This window comes from Podarcis tiliguerta (genome assembly GCF_965153285.1).
Source record: "Podarcis tiliguerta genome assembly, chromosome: 2".
Classification (NCBI taxonomy): Eukaryota; Metazoa; Chordata; class Lepidosauria; order Squamata; family Lacertidae; genus Podarcis; species Podarcis tiliguerta.
The window spans coordinates 25,948,855-25,961,429 of record NC_139535.1 but is presented as its reverse complement, the minus strand read 5'-3'; the positions used below and the strand labels follow the sequence as shown (position 1 = coordinate 25,961,429).

Here is a 12,575-nt window from a genome sequence, read left to right as displayed (position 1 = left end):
AAGTCCAGCCAAGACCAGAGAGGCTTCACACATTACCTGGGTCCAGAGTGAGCAGCTGTGCAAAGGTGTTCTGATTTTTTACATGCACTTTACATAGCACATACCTCGCAAGGGTCCCAGAAAAACCAGGTCATCCCATTTTTCTCATGCAAGGGCACAGCAGCCATTTTGGATGCTGTGATCTTGCAAGCACAGCCCTGAAGAAAGCGCTTCTTTTTGGGCTCTGTGAACTCGAGCGGGTCACATGACTCACACGGGAGCACGGGCGTGAAAATGCACACCCCTGTTTTGGGACTCAAAATGTTGGAGGGTGCATAGCATTACAATAAAGGAGCACAGCAGGGGGAGACAGATTTCGAGCTCGCACCCTTGTCCCGTGTCAGTTCCTTTTCAAACAGGAAGTACAAATCACATGCACTTTCCTCCCCCATCCAATCAAAACCCCATTTTGAAAAGAATAAGGTGGCAGGGCGCATCGCTAAAAAAAAATAATGCCTTGTTTTGCCAGGTATCAGCAGGTGGCGCTGTTGCACATCATCTCCAAAATTCTTAATCTTCATTCAACAACAGAAAAGGAGGAGGAAGGAGGGGAGAAGGAATACTATGCTGGCTGCAATTCTAACTTCAACTGGGGTATTTATTTGTTTTTTGAAAAAGAGGGAAAGAGGAAGCAGTGCATCAGGAGTGTTTGCCTTCTTTCACTCCTTCGGAGGCTTCAGTACTGAAATGAGAAATCCCCAGTACTGCTGGGTATGTAAATCTTTATGAAAATCAGTGTAACACACCCGGCCGAATAAGCTATTGTGAATAATCTATTGCCTGTCTTGTTACATCATGCTCGACTCCCAATCTGCAAAGCCTAGGAAACAAATGTTTTACTTCTCCACACGCATAGAGAAGCCAAATACAGAATATACCCTATAGCCTTAACTCTAATGCTTTCCCCTTATATAGCTAATGTAGATGTAACCCTCCTCCCATTCTTTTGCAGAAGAGCCTTCCAGCTCTGCAGCAGCACCGCCGTGGAAAAGTGTGCAGCCAGCATAGCACAGTGGCCTCCGAGCATCGATTTGTGATGTGTGTAAATTCAGACTCAAAAGTTCATTGCGGGGCATTGGTGCACAGAATAGCTGTGAGGCTAAATTATTGCCCTGACCTCCTTGGAAGAGAGGGCAAGGTGCTAAAAGGGAACGCTCCTCTGATAGAGGTTCAGTTGGCGTTTTCTATATTCACCTTAAACGTTTGCTGAAAATTTCTCTTTGCCTCCAGGCCTATGCAAACATTTAAGGGGGGGGAATCATATTCTGCAATATGTGGTGATTTGCTTGTTTGCTTTAAAAAAGAGAGAGAGAGAGAGAAGTTTTGTGCCGTATAGAATAACTTTTGTGCATATATCATTGTGGTAAACTTTTGTATTTTTTTAAATGAAATTGCAATATGTAAGTATTTTATAAATTGAATGCTTGGTGTTTTTATTTTGCAAACCGCCCTGTGATCCTCAGTTGAAGGGTGTTGTAGAAATTTAATAAATACAGTGGTACCTTGGGTTACAAACGCTTCAGGTTACATACGCTTCAGATTACAGACTCCGCTAAAACGGAAATAGTACCTCGGGTTAAGAACTTTGCTTCAGGATGAGAACAGAAATCGTGTGGCGGCAGCAGGAGGCCCCATTAGCTAAAGTGGTGCTTCAGGTTAAGAACAGTTTCAGGTTAAGAACGGACCTCCGGAACGAATTAAATACTTAACCCAAGGTACGACTGTAAATAAAATGAATGAATGAAAATATAGCAAACCTCCACATGCTCAGCTGCTTCCAATATTGTAGTTTTGCAATCTGTGTTGTTCTGTTGAGTATTTAATATGCCTTTAATGACACAGCAGTGTGCTTACATGCATGCTTTACTCTGGATGATGTTTCTCTGCATGCTTCATACCGTCTAGCGATACTGAACATGTTCAGAGGTATAAGCAGGCCTCCATTGTCTCCACTGACCACGGAGGGATTCATTTATCCTGCTGCCTGTGATGTGGCAACCTGATAAAAGACAGGTGGGAGCTACTCACAGGTGCTGTGCAGTGTGTGGGTACCTGATGCACTGAATGTAATGATCTGCCTGAGTCTTGTGTGGGCATATCAACTAAACGCAGCCTACTATTTTGTAAACAGGTGAAGGGAAGGACATAAATACTACAAATGAATTAATTAAAAGTTCAATGCAATCCTGTACATATCTACCCAGAAGTAAGTCCAACTGAGTTAAAAACAGCATCCTCTCATATTTACAGTTGTTTCTATATAGTGCACATAAATAAACAGTAACATCCTTTTTTGCTTTTATTGTGGTTTCATAGTATTTTAATTAGGCAACTGAATTTTATTTTACATTTTTATCTGTGAAATGTCCCAGGATATACCGTATTTTTTTGCTCTATAAGACTCACTTTTTCCCTCCTAAAAAGTAAGGGGAAATGTGTGTGCGTCTTATGGAGCGAATGCAGGATGTGCAGCTATCCCAGAAGCCAGAACAGCAAGAGAGATTGCTGCTTTCACTGCGCAGCGATCCCTCTTGCTGTTCTGGCTTCTGAGATTCAGAATATTTTTTTTCTTGTTTTCCTCCTCCAAAAACTAGGTGCGTCTTATGGTCTGGTGCGTCTTATAGAGCGAAAAATACGGTATTTTTTTAAAAAACTAGCATTTTATATAAACTAAAACTAATAAACAAAAATTGAGATGGTCTGTGACCCTCAGTTGTGTTTTCCAAAATTTACCCTTCACTTTCATAGTTTGGAGCTGCTGTTTTTATATTTATTTAGAGCGTATGTACATTTCTAAAGTGTAGGAGGAATGCCGAGAGAGAGAGTGAGAGAGAGAGAGAAGTTTGAAAGATAACTTTGAATAGTGGGTGTAATCAATTCCAGGAAAACAACTGTTTTGCTATTGCTTATGTCCTACAATCTCAAACAAGGTACAATGCTTTGGGGACCCCTAGGATTCAACCACATAGTGGCTTTAGGAAGGGGTATAAGAGTAAAAACCAAGCGACAAAACTTTGTGCAAAGTATTGAGAGAAATCCGTCAGCTGTTAAATTTTGCTGCGTGTGTATGTGTGTGCCGACAGTCTTAATTTTAGCAACTTCAAAGCAATAAGGCTTTCAAAGGCATAAGTGATGTTAGCGAAAGTCTTTCTCAATTTGCCTCAATCAAAGCAGCAATCAGTAAACTGCTAATCACTTATGTGTCAGGGCGACAGATACTATGGCAATCAGAACTTGCAGGCACCGAGAGACAAAGGTGTGTGAAGGACATGGAAGCGATTGGCCTCTGGGAGACGGGATGTGGATAAGCTACCATTGACCTCAAGGACAGATGCTGCAGCGACAAGAACTAAGAGCTAAGGGGAGTGATCCTCAGGGTTGGCGAGGCTTTTCCTGTGAGTTAGGGACTGCAGTAGCACTCTGTGGATGTGGCAGCAACTTCTTCTGCATGGTGCATCTGGGCTTTGATCCTGCAAAGTAAAGTATTTGGGCTGCAGTTCCAATGGATGGGGTGGAGGAATGCCTGGCTTTTCCCAACAAAACGCTTACCTACAAGTGAGGATGAGTGACTGCCCTGAGAAAACCTTGGGAGGACAATTAAAAGTAAACAAGTGAGCAGATGGGTGTATCTTTGCTGCCCCCATCTCAAACAAACGAAACCTTCTAATAAGGGAAAGAACGTCACCAGTTGTTAGGAGTGCGTGCAGGAGCCAGGCCCTGTGACCAGTAGGGCTTTGCAGGACTGGGGCCTTCCTAAGTTTGTTCTGGAGAGGCAAGGTGCAGCTGCACAGGTGAGGCCGCTTGGTAACTCACTGCACCTGGTGGCAAGAGCCGGGAAGGGTTATAAGGTCAGCCTTTCCCTTTGGCTCTTTGCCACAGCAACCCATTTCCTGCCTTGCTGTGGTTGGCTTCTTGCTTCCTGATCCTCGGACCTCGGCTTCTTGACTCCTTGCTTCTCGACCCTCGGACCTGTGACTTTATGACTCCTTGTTTCTCAACCTTCGGACCCTTGACTTTGTGACTCCTTGCTTCTCAACCCTCAGACCCTTGACTTCGTGACTCCTTGCTTCCTGACCCTCGGACCCCTGGCTTCTGGACCATTGTTCCTGCTCCCACCCCACCATCTTGTCCCCGGTCCCAGCGTCCTCAGCCGGGACTCCGATCGCCCGTAGACCGGACTGTGACACCAGTGATGGGAAGAGCTTCCAAAGGAGAGGGGAGTCGCACTTTTCCAGAACAGGGAGTGCTGTGGAGAAGGTGCCCCAAAAGAAAAGGCCTTGGGACTAGTTTGTGCTTACATGAATGAGCAGGGGACTACCTCTGACCTTACTTCAATTCAGAAAGCATTTGGGAAGAGAGATTCCTTTTAATACTCTGGACCCAGGCCCAGCCCACCCATCAGGCAAGGTGAGGCGATTGTCTCAGCTGGCGGGATCCACAGCAGTTCCAGCCTCCAAGGAATGCAGCGCCCGCTGCTGCTTCCAAGATGGCAGCAACAGATCTGCCTCTTACAGTGGCCTCTCAGCGAATAGGAAGCACCGCTGGTCTTCTCCCACCCTTGTTCCCAATGTAGGTCTCTATTCCTTCCTTATTCCTGATGTAGATCTTCCCTGGTAGGGAGAGCATTTTGTGGTTCCCCTCAGGTGCCAAAATGTCTTGGACCAGCCCTGCCAAGGCCTTTCTGTGCTATATACACTATAGAGCCAGGGCAATAGTCATACCTCAGGTTGAAGTTGCTTCAGGTTGAGCGTTTTCGGGTTACACTCCGCGGCGACCCGGAAGTAACGGAATGCATTACTTCCGGGTTTCACACATGCACAGACGCTCAAAATGATGTCACGCGCAGAAGCTGCGAATCGCGACACACGCAGACGCGGGTTGCGTTCGCTTCAGGACGCGAACGGGGCTCCGGAACCGATCCCATTCGCATCCAGAGGTACCCCTGTATTATAAAACTATGTTGACTTTTTGTTTCTCGTCCTTCAATATTTTAAATTGTAGTGCTGAAGGCTCTCCCCACCCCACCCCTGGTCCGTGAGGCTTTAGGCAGAACAAGTTTTGTTTGTGTATAATTCTCAGCACGCTAGCTTGATCTGGTTAGCAAGAGCTGCTAGGAGCTATATGCTCACATGTTGTGATGATAGATGAAGTAGGGTATGTTCACATAGCTCTGACCCCTGTCTGGGTTGGAGATTTCTTGCCATGTAAGCAAGAGCCTGGGGCCATGTTAGGAGACTGAGACACCCACCCACCCCAGCATTACGGGTGAAACCTTTGCTATGCCAGAGGCCTCTGATTCTTTCTGGAATGGCTCCAGAACTGCTGGCCCAGCATTCATTCTGAAAAGGCTCCCTCCCCAGCTTGGCATCCAGCATTCTGGTCTGGCAACAGCATCCTTTGTTTAAGCAGCTGTCTGCCTCCATCAGCATCTTGTAGAACAGGGGTGTCAAACTCAAATTCATCGGGGGCCGCATCAGCAGTTTGGTCACCCTCAAAGGGCCGGTTGTATCGGCCTAAAATATTTGAGCAGTCTGAGACCCCCGAAGTTGATGGGCTTTGACATTTAAATGGGGTGTGTGTGGCATGTGATAAATTATGTGAGGTTCGAGCTGGTCTTTGACCAGTAATAAATTATGATGATGATGATCTGAGGTGGGGCCTACCTGCCCCCCCTCAATATTTTATTTAGGCTGACCCCCCTGTTATGAAAGATTACTAAAGTCTGCCCCTGTGGTGATGTATCATAACATTGTGCAGGCCCAGTCTGAGGGCACCTTTACAGGACTGCATCTTGTGGCTGGGGCTTGTCTGCGCCTTCTCTTCCTTCTCCGCCTGTTGCTACCTCCTCCCTGTGCCAGGCACTGGCGGGGGGAGGGGAGAGATGTGCCGGTTGCACCCCAGTTTCTGACGGGGGCCAATGCTGCTTGTTCCTCCCTCTGCTTTTCAACACTGCAATATATCACTACCGTATCACAATGTTGAAAGGTTGGTATCGTCTGCTTTTAGGGGCTGAGGGGCTTACTCAGCATGGGCAGGGGCACTCCTAGGAATTTATTGGATTTCAAATCCTTGGATTTCAAATCCCATTGAGGGGGGGCAGGGGCGGACTTTGGTAATATGGCACCCACCCTAAGTGAGGACAAAATTTGGTGCCCCCCCCCAATAGAATAAATAGGCATCGTTATCATTATTTTGTGATCCCTTGGCTCGGGGCGGGTGAGGCACCCGCAAGGCCCCAAATCTGGTGCTGGTGGAGGAAGCACATTTCCACAACGGGCCGAGCTGCCCCTGTGGATCCTGCTGCCTGAGGCAACCGCCTCCCCTTGCCCTCCGTGGCAAGCCGAGGCTGAGGGGGACGTTCGCTTGCCCAGGCGCCGGGCTCCCGTCCACTTGCTCCGGTGTGCCCACTGCAGCCCTGCTGCCAGCAGCCGTCGGGGAAGGCGGCCGGCTGGGCTCCGGGGCTCGTGGGGCCCGCCGGCAGAGGGCGGTGCTGCGCCTCGCCTGGGCGTGGAAGCCCTGCTGGCACATTGTTTCCCACGCCGCGCGTCCGCGCCGCACTCCCGCCTCAATCTCTGCTCGCTCCCTCCCGTCCTTCGCCTCCGTGCCTCACCTGCCAGACTCGCATCCCTGCCCGCCGGCGGCGGCAGGGGACCTCCGGAGGCGGCCTCTCTGCTCACCACCTCCTTCGTGCTGAAAGGCGACGCGGCGCACAACCAGGCGATGGTGCACTGGATGGGCGAGAACAGCAGCGAGAACTGCGGCTACACGGGCCACATGACGAGGTCTGGCGGGCCGGATTCGGCCCGCGGGCCTTGTGTTTGACACCCGTGTTGTAGAAGAACTGAAATCCAGTTCTCCAAATGGACCTGACATGTCTGATGAAAATAGAAATCTCCTGTTTAATAATAATAATAATAATAATAATAATAATAATAATAATAATAGTTTTACTGTTTATACCCCACCCATCTGACTGGGTTGCCCCAGCCATTCTGGGCGGCTTCCAACGTATATGAAAACATAATAAAACACTGCACATTTTAAAAACTTCCCTTTACACACAGCTGCCTTCAGATGGCTCAGGGGTCGGATAACTGACATGAAGGCTGCACTTGTAACCTCGTTTACATGGGAGTAAAGCCTGTTACATTCACTAGGATTTACTTCTTAGTAGACCGCAGTTGGGCTTGGCTGTAAGTTTATATATGTGGAGATCTATTTGTGTGCTCTCTGTCATTGCATGTAGAACATTGAATGTGAACCAGAGTACAGTGGTACCTCAGTTGAAGAACAGCCCTGTTTACAAACTATTCGGTATAAGAACTCCGCAAAACTGGAAGTAGTGTTCCAGTTAAGCGAACTTTACCTCGGTCTACGAATGAAATCCAAACAGTGGAAGGGCACCGGCGGCAGGAGGCCTCATTAGGGAAAGCACGCCTCGGTTTAAGAACGGCTTTGGTTTAAGAACAGACGTCCAGAACAAATTAAGTTCGCAAACCGAGGTACCACTGTATGTGTCCTTTACTTCCTACAGGAAGATGCCCAAATCACCTGATCAGCCTGTTGAAGAAACCAAGGAAGTCCTTTCCCATGCTGCCATATATAGGACTGTATCTTACTCAGAGTAGACCCATTGAAATTAATGGCTGCGGTTCATTAATTTCAGTGGGTCTACTCTGAGTAGAATTGGCATAGGATGCAACCCACTGTCAGCACCCTAGGTCCCCATAAAGTGATGTTTGTTTGTTTTTTAATGTAAGTCAAATTGAGACACTTGTGCAAAGCAACCAGTAAGCTTAATAAATAAATATCGGCAGTTTTCTTGGGCCGGTTTTTTAAATACATGGGCACAAAATGTGTGTTATTCTACTATAAATGTGAGTTACAGATGTTTCTCATCCTAGACGTTTTCCATCAATTAATCAAACATGGGTATCGGGCTTCATTCAAGCCCATGGGTTTACGGCATGCATTTTTCATCTGGAAAAAAAAATGTCCCGAATGCCTTTAATTCCCTCCTTTATTAACTGATAGTTTCCACATCAAGGTAAAGGCATCTCTCGTACAAGCATGGGCTCCATCTGGATGCAATGCCTCTGATATGCTTCAGGGAGTCTGTCTGACAATATTCCTTTTGAAGGTGAGGACGGAACTGGGGGGGAATGTAGGACTCCTGTTCATGAATCCTGAAATGCTTCCTTTATCCTGCTCGGTTGTGATTTTAAAATGCATTAGCTCTTACCCAAAAATAAATTTGAATGTGGAATTAATCAGAGTTCTCCTGGTGTTGCCCAGCCAGATGCATCCCTTTTGCATCTGTGAGAACCTATAGCTTTACAGGGAAAATGGTGCTCCCCACAACCCAGTCTCCAAGCAACGAGGGGTGTTAGCGCATAGGTTGGGTTTCCTTCGAATTGTGGTGGGAGACCTCAGCCCTGCAGGTCATTTCCCCAAAGCCCTGCCCATCAGGTGTGGGGCAGGTACGGCTGCAAAGGAACATCAGGGGCCTCAGGCTGTGTTCACATTACCGACTACACATGCAGCAAGGTCATTCTTCTCCAATCAGACTGAAGGTGTTTTGGGGAGGTAGGAACACATCAAGCACAGTGCAGGCATACAGCCCCATTGACACGCATTCTGCGACCATGTTTATGCACATCGCTGTGAAATAAATAAAGGATTTGAACTGGGAAATGGTGCCAAAACAGCACAAAAAGAGTGGGAGAGAGCTGGAGGGGTAGGGATAGCTTGCACTGTCGCTCTGATTGTCTCGTTGCCCCCATTCACCCTCCTGTGCTTTCTTCTTCCTGGCCAGCAGGGTGTGCTCAGCCCCTCTGTCCACCTGCCCGTCATTTGCTTGTCGATTTTGTCCCCTTGGGCAAGTCCCTCTGCCCTCCGATCACCATTGCCCTCTCCCTTGCCGCCCAACAAGCAGGCAGCAACATTCTTTCTTGGGGGGGTTAGGATAAAAAAAGAAGCCAACCCCCAGCAGCTTCCAAGACTAACAGGTCTGGCAGTGGTGCGGGGGCACTGGGAGCTACCCAGCCACCGACCCACTGACCCCCCAGCTCAATTTTTTTGGTCACTGGAGGCCATAGCTGTCAACTTTCAGATTTGAAAATAAGGGATCAGCAGCCTCACCTGTCCCAGGGACAGTCTACGGGATATCTAACAATCCGGAGTAGCAGCGGGAAACGGTGCTGGAATAAGGGAATTTCCCGCAAAAAAGGGAAGGTTGACAGCTATGCTGGAGGCAAGCAGGATGCATTTGTTCAAGGGTGCATCCCTCTTGGGGAAGGCTGGTGGGATAGACAGGATCTACTGAGAGATATCTCTCAATGGCAGCTTCCCTACTTGACGTGATTTCACCTACATGCATAGAGGCCAGGAACGTAACCCAGTGTAAGTGGGACGGGGACACACACACACACACACACCTGTATTTCATATGAAAAAATAGGATAGATATGAATTGTGGCTAATGTCATGTGGACCCTGCTTCCCAAATCAGCAATGGGAGCACGTCGGATGCAGAGTAAATGGGAGTGCACACACAACCTTAAAAGTGTGTTCCCAACTGTTCATTGGCAATTGGGGCTTATATTAGATTTTTTAAAAATGGTGCCAAGTGCAAGTTCTGATGAGGTTGTTTTTATACAGGAACTCTCAGCTGGAACTCTTGTGTGGAGATGGCTCCTAGTGGAAGCAAGGCTTCCAGCCACCGCCAATCAACAAATCGGCACAGGGCGCAAACCCTGCTTGCGTTGGCTGTGTGCTCCCCCTGACATCATGGCAACTTCAGGGGATTAATAGCTGGGCGATGCCTGTGATCCTCCAAATAAACCCATTGTCCCTGCCAGCCAGCCACACTGTGTGAGAGCCAGTGTGGTGTAGTGGTTAAGAGTGGTAGTCTTGTAATCTGGGGAACCGGGTTCGCGTCCCCGCTCCTCCACATGCAGCTGCTGGGTGACCTTGGGCCAGTCACACTTCTCTGAACTCTCTCAGCCCCACTCACCTCACAGAGTGTTTGTTGTGGGGGAGGAAGGGAAAGGAGAATGTTAGCCGCTTTGAGACTCCTTAAAAGGGAGTGAAAGGCGGGATATCAAATCCAAACTCTTCTTCTTCTTCTTATGGGAGTTGGAGTCCAGCAACATCTGGAAAGCCATAGGTTCCTCACCCCTTATATGTAATCTTGCCCTGGATAAAGAGGGTGGTTTTTGCAGCAGTCAGGAATAAGATGCCCTTGCTGAGATGACTCTCTCATTCTTTGCTAAGGAAATAAATAGCTTAAAGTGTCCAGCGCCTGCCTCTGACTTCATTTGACAGCATGAAGGGGAGCAAGGAAGCACAGATTGCGATCCATATGTTGTGTGTAACTAATTTGTACTGCGTTGTCACTCGAGGCACAGAAGGGCAAAGCTGCTCACTGGCGTAGATCAGCCCAAGACCAGTGAAATCAAAGGCAAGGCGCTCATTTTCACCAAGGAAAGATTTGGCCCCATGTCAAAGGCAGACCTTGCCTTCCTTGACTCCCCCCCCCTCCCCAAGTTTCCAGTTACTGCAAACAAAACCCAGCTCCAGCCCAAATTACAAAACTGTGTTTGAGTGATACGAGCAGCGCACATTTTATGCCAGCTCTTTCTCCGAGAGGGTTTTCTTCCCCCATGCAGGATGGCAAGACGATATGAATCTCTTCCAAGAGCAGAGTCCATTAGAACAACAAAACTGAAGGTTGACCAGTCAACAGCTAAAGCAGCGCAGCCTGATGAAATAAACAGCCCGCCGTACCATTCCTTCCGCATAACACTCAAAGCAGTATTAAAAGCTTTATCTCAGGAAGGAACTGCAGGCACCAAATTCAAATCAGATGCAGTATTTTGTAGGCTGAAGGGCAGATCCCTGTCCAGATGCACTGAGAATTATGTACATAAACAGGGGGGGAAATAATTCGGTCCAAACTGCACTTTTCACAGTCAAGCTATATTCCCCAGGAGGTTTGCAAAGAAATGTGTTAGTTACTGGCTGCACAGCGGACGGAAACGTACTCAAGATATGTACAGAGAAGGTTTGGGGCTCTGCAGAGGAGGTATGTCAGCTGCTTATTCACTGTTCCTGCCGATGAGTGCTATGGGCAAATTTCAGCAAGAGAGATACAAGAGGAAAGGCAACAGTTTTCATGAGTCCACAGCCCCCCAACTGCCTTATCTGCTTGCACATTGTTGTAGAAATGTTGGTGATTCACAGATGTGATTCCCCCTCACCCGCAGCAGAAGCAGAGATGGTGTGTGCATGTACATGTGTGCAGTGGCGTAGCGTGGGTTGTCAGCACCCGGGGCAAGGCAAGTAATTTGCACCCCCTAACCCGTGGATTTGCGCCCCCTAACCCTAACCCCCAGATATTGCACCCGCGCGGCCGGGGGCCCCTGCACCCCCCATGCTACGCCACTGCATGTGTGCTAAAGAGCTCCTTGGAATTTTGTTGCATACAGTTAAATTACATTAACCAAATTAGATGGGATCTCAAATGGTTCGGATAATACTTTCTGACAGAACCAGTTGTGTTGGTGTGCTGCAGCTCAAGACAGCTGCTACCCACCCACCCCCCTCAAGACAGCTGGTGCAAGAAAATGGCCTATCTGCATCTTCCCATATCTGCCCACATCCCTCACCCTTGCGCCAACACAGGAAGCACAGTAATGGGAGCAATAGATAGATGGATGGTCGACAGATCAGATTTATTCAGTGCAGAGGTCTCTGTGTGAATGGTGAGAACAGGTATACAGTGATGTCCAAGCATGGAAACCAACTGCGGCCACGTGTACACCTTCCAATTCCACTTGAACGGGAATGATTTTAACCATTCCCAAAGTGATCTAACAATCCTTCCTCCCAGTGAATTCTGGGAATTATAGCCCCATGAGGGGAGCAGGGGTCCCCTAAGAACTCTCAGCTCCCTTAACAAACTGCATCTCCCAGAATTCTTTGGGGGAAGCCATGACCTTTTTAAGCAGTATGATACTGGTTTAAATGTATAGTACAGATGAGGCTTCAGATCTATTAATTCCCCCCCACAGAGCAGATGCTCTTCCTTATCATCTCTCCACCTCTTGACCTCTCCCCAGGGCGAAGAACGAGTTCCTCTGTGCCCTCTCCATTTTCCACCCAAATATGGACTGCAAGCTTCCCCTTCCTTAAAAAGGCTTCCACCTCAAGACAAGATTCTGGTGGTCTACAAACAGTGGCAGCAAGCTTTGCAGGAAAGGCAGGAGAGGGCAGGCAGGCTCACAGACCATTCCTTTAAATCACACCCCCAATAATGCTAGGCACTGTAATTCGCCCCTCACAGAGCTGCAATCCCCAGCACTCTCAACAAACTACAGTTCCCAGCATTCCTTGGGGGAAACATGTTTTGAATGTGCTTTAAAGCTTTGTGCAACCAAATCCGTATGGATGCTGGATAGAGAGGTCATCGGGAGGAGGCCTGCAGAAGTCCAGCTCAGTAACGGTTTAGCTGGAGGAAGAGACCTCCTCCTCCT

General features: G+C 48.1%; 1 long non-coding RNA gene across 1 annotated transcript; it reads left to right on the top strand.

The window, feature by feature from the left end:
• Positions 1 to 489: 489 nt before the first annotated feature.
• LOC310671165 lies at positions 490 to 4,116 on the top strand. Its single transcript, XR_014507849.1, has 3 exons — positions 490 to 750; positions 992 to 1,077; positions 4,083 to 4,116. It is a non-coding gene; the product is annotated as an uncharacterized lncRNA (long non-coding RNA).
• The last annotated feature ends 8,459 nt before the right edge of the window (positions 4,117 to 12,575 follow it).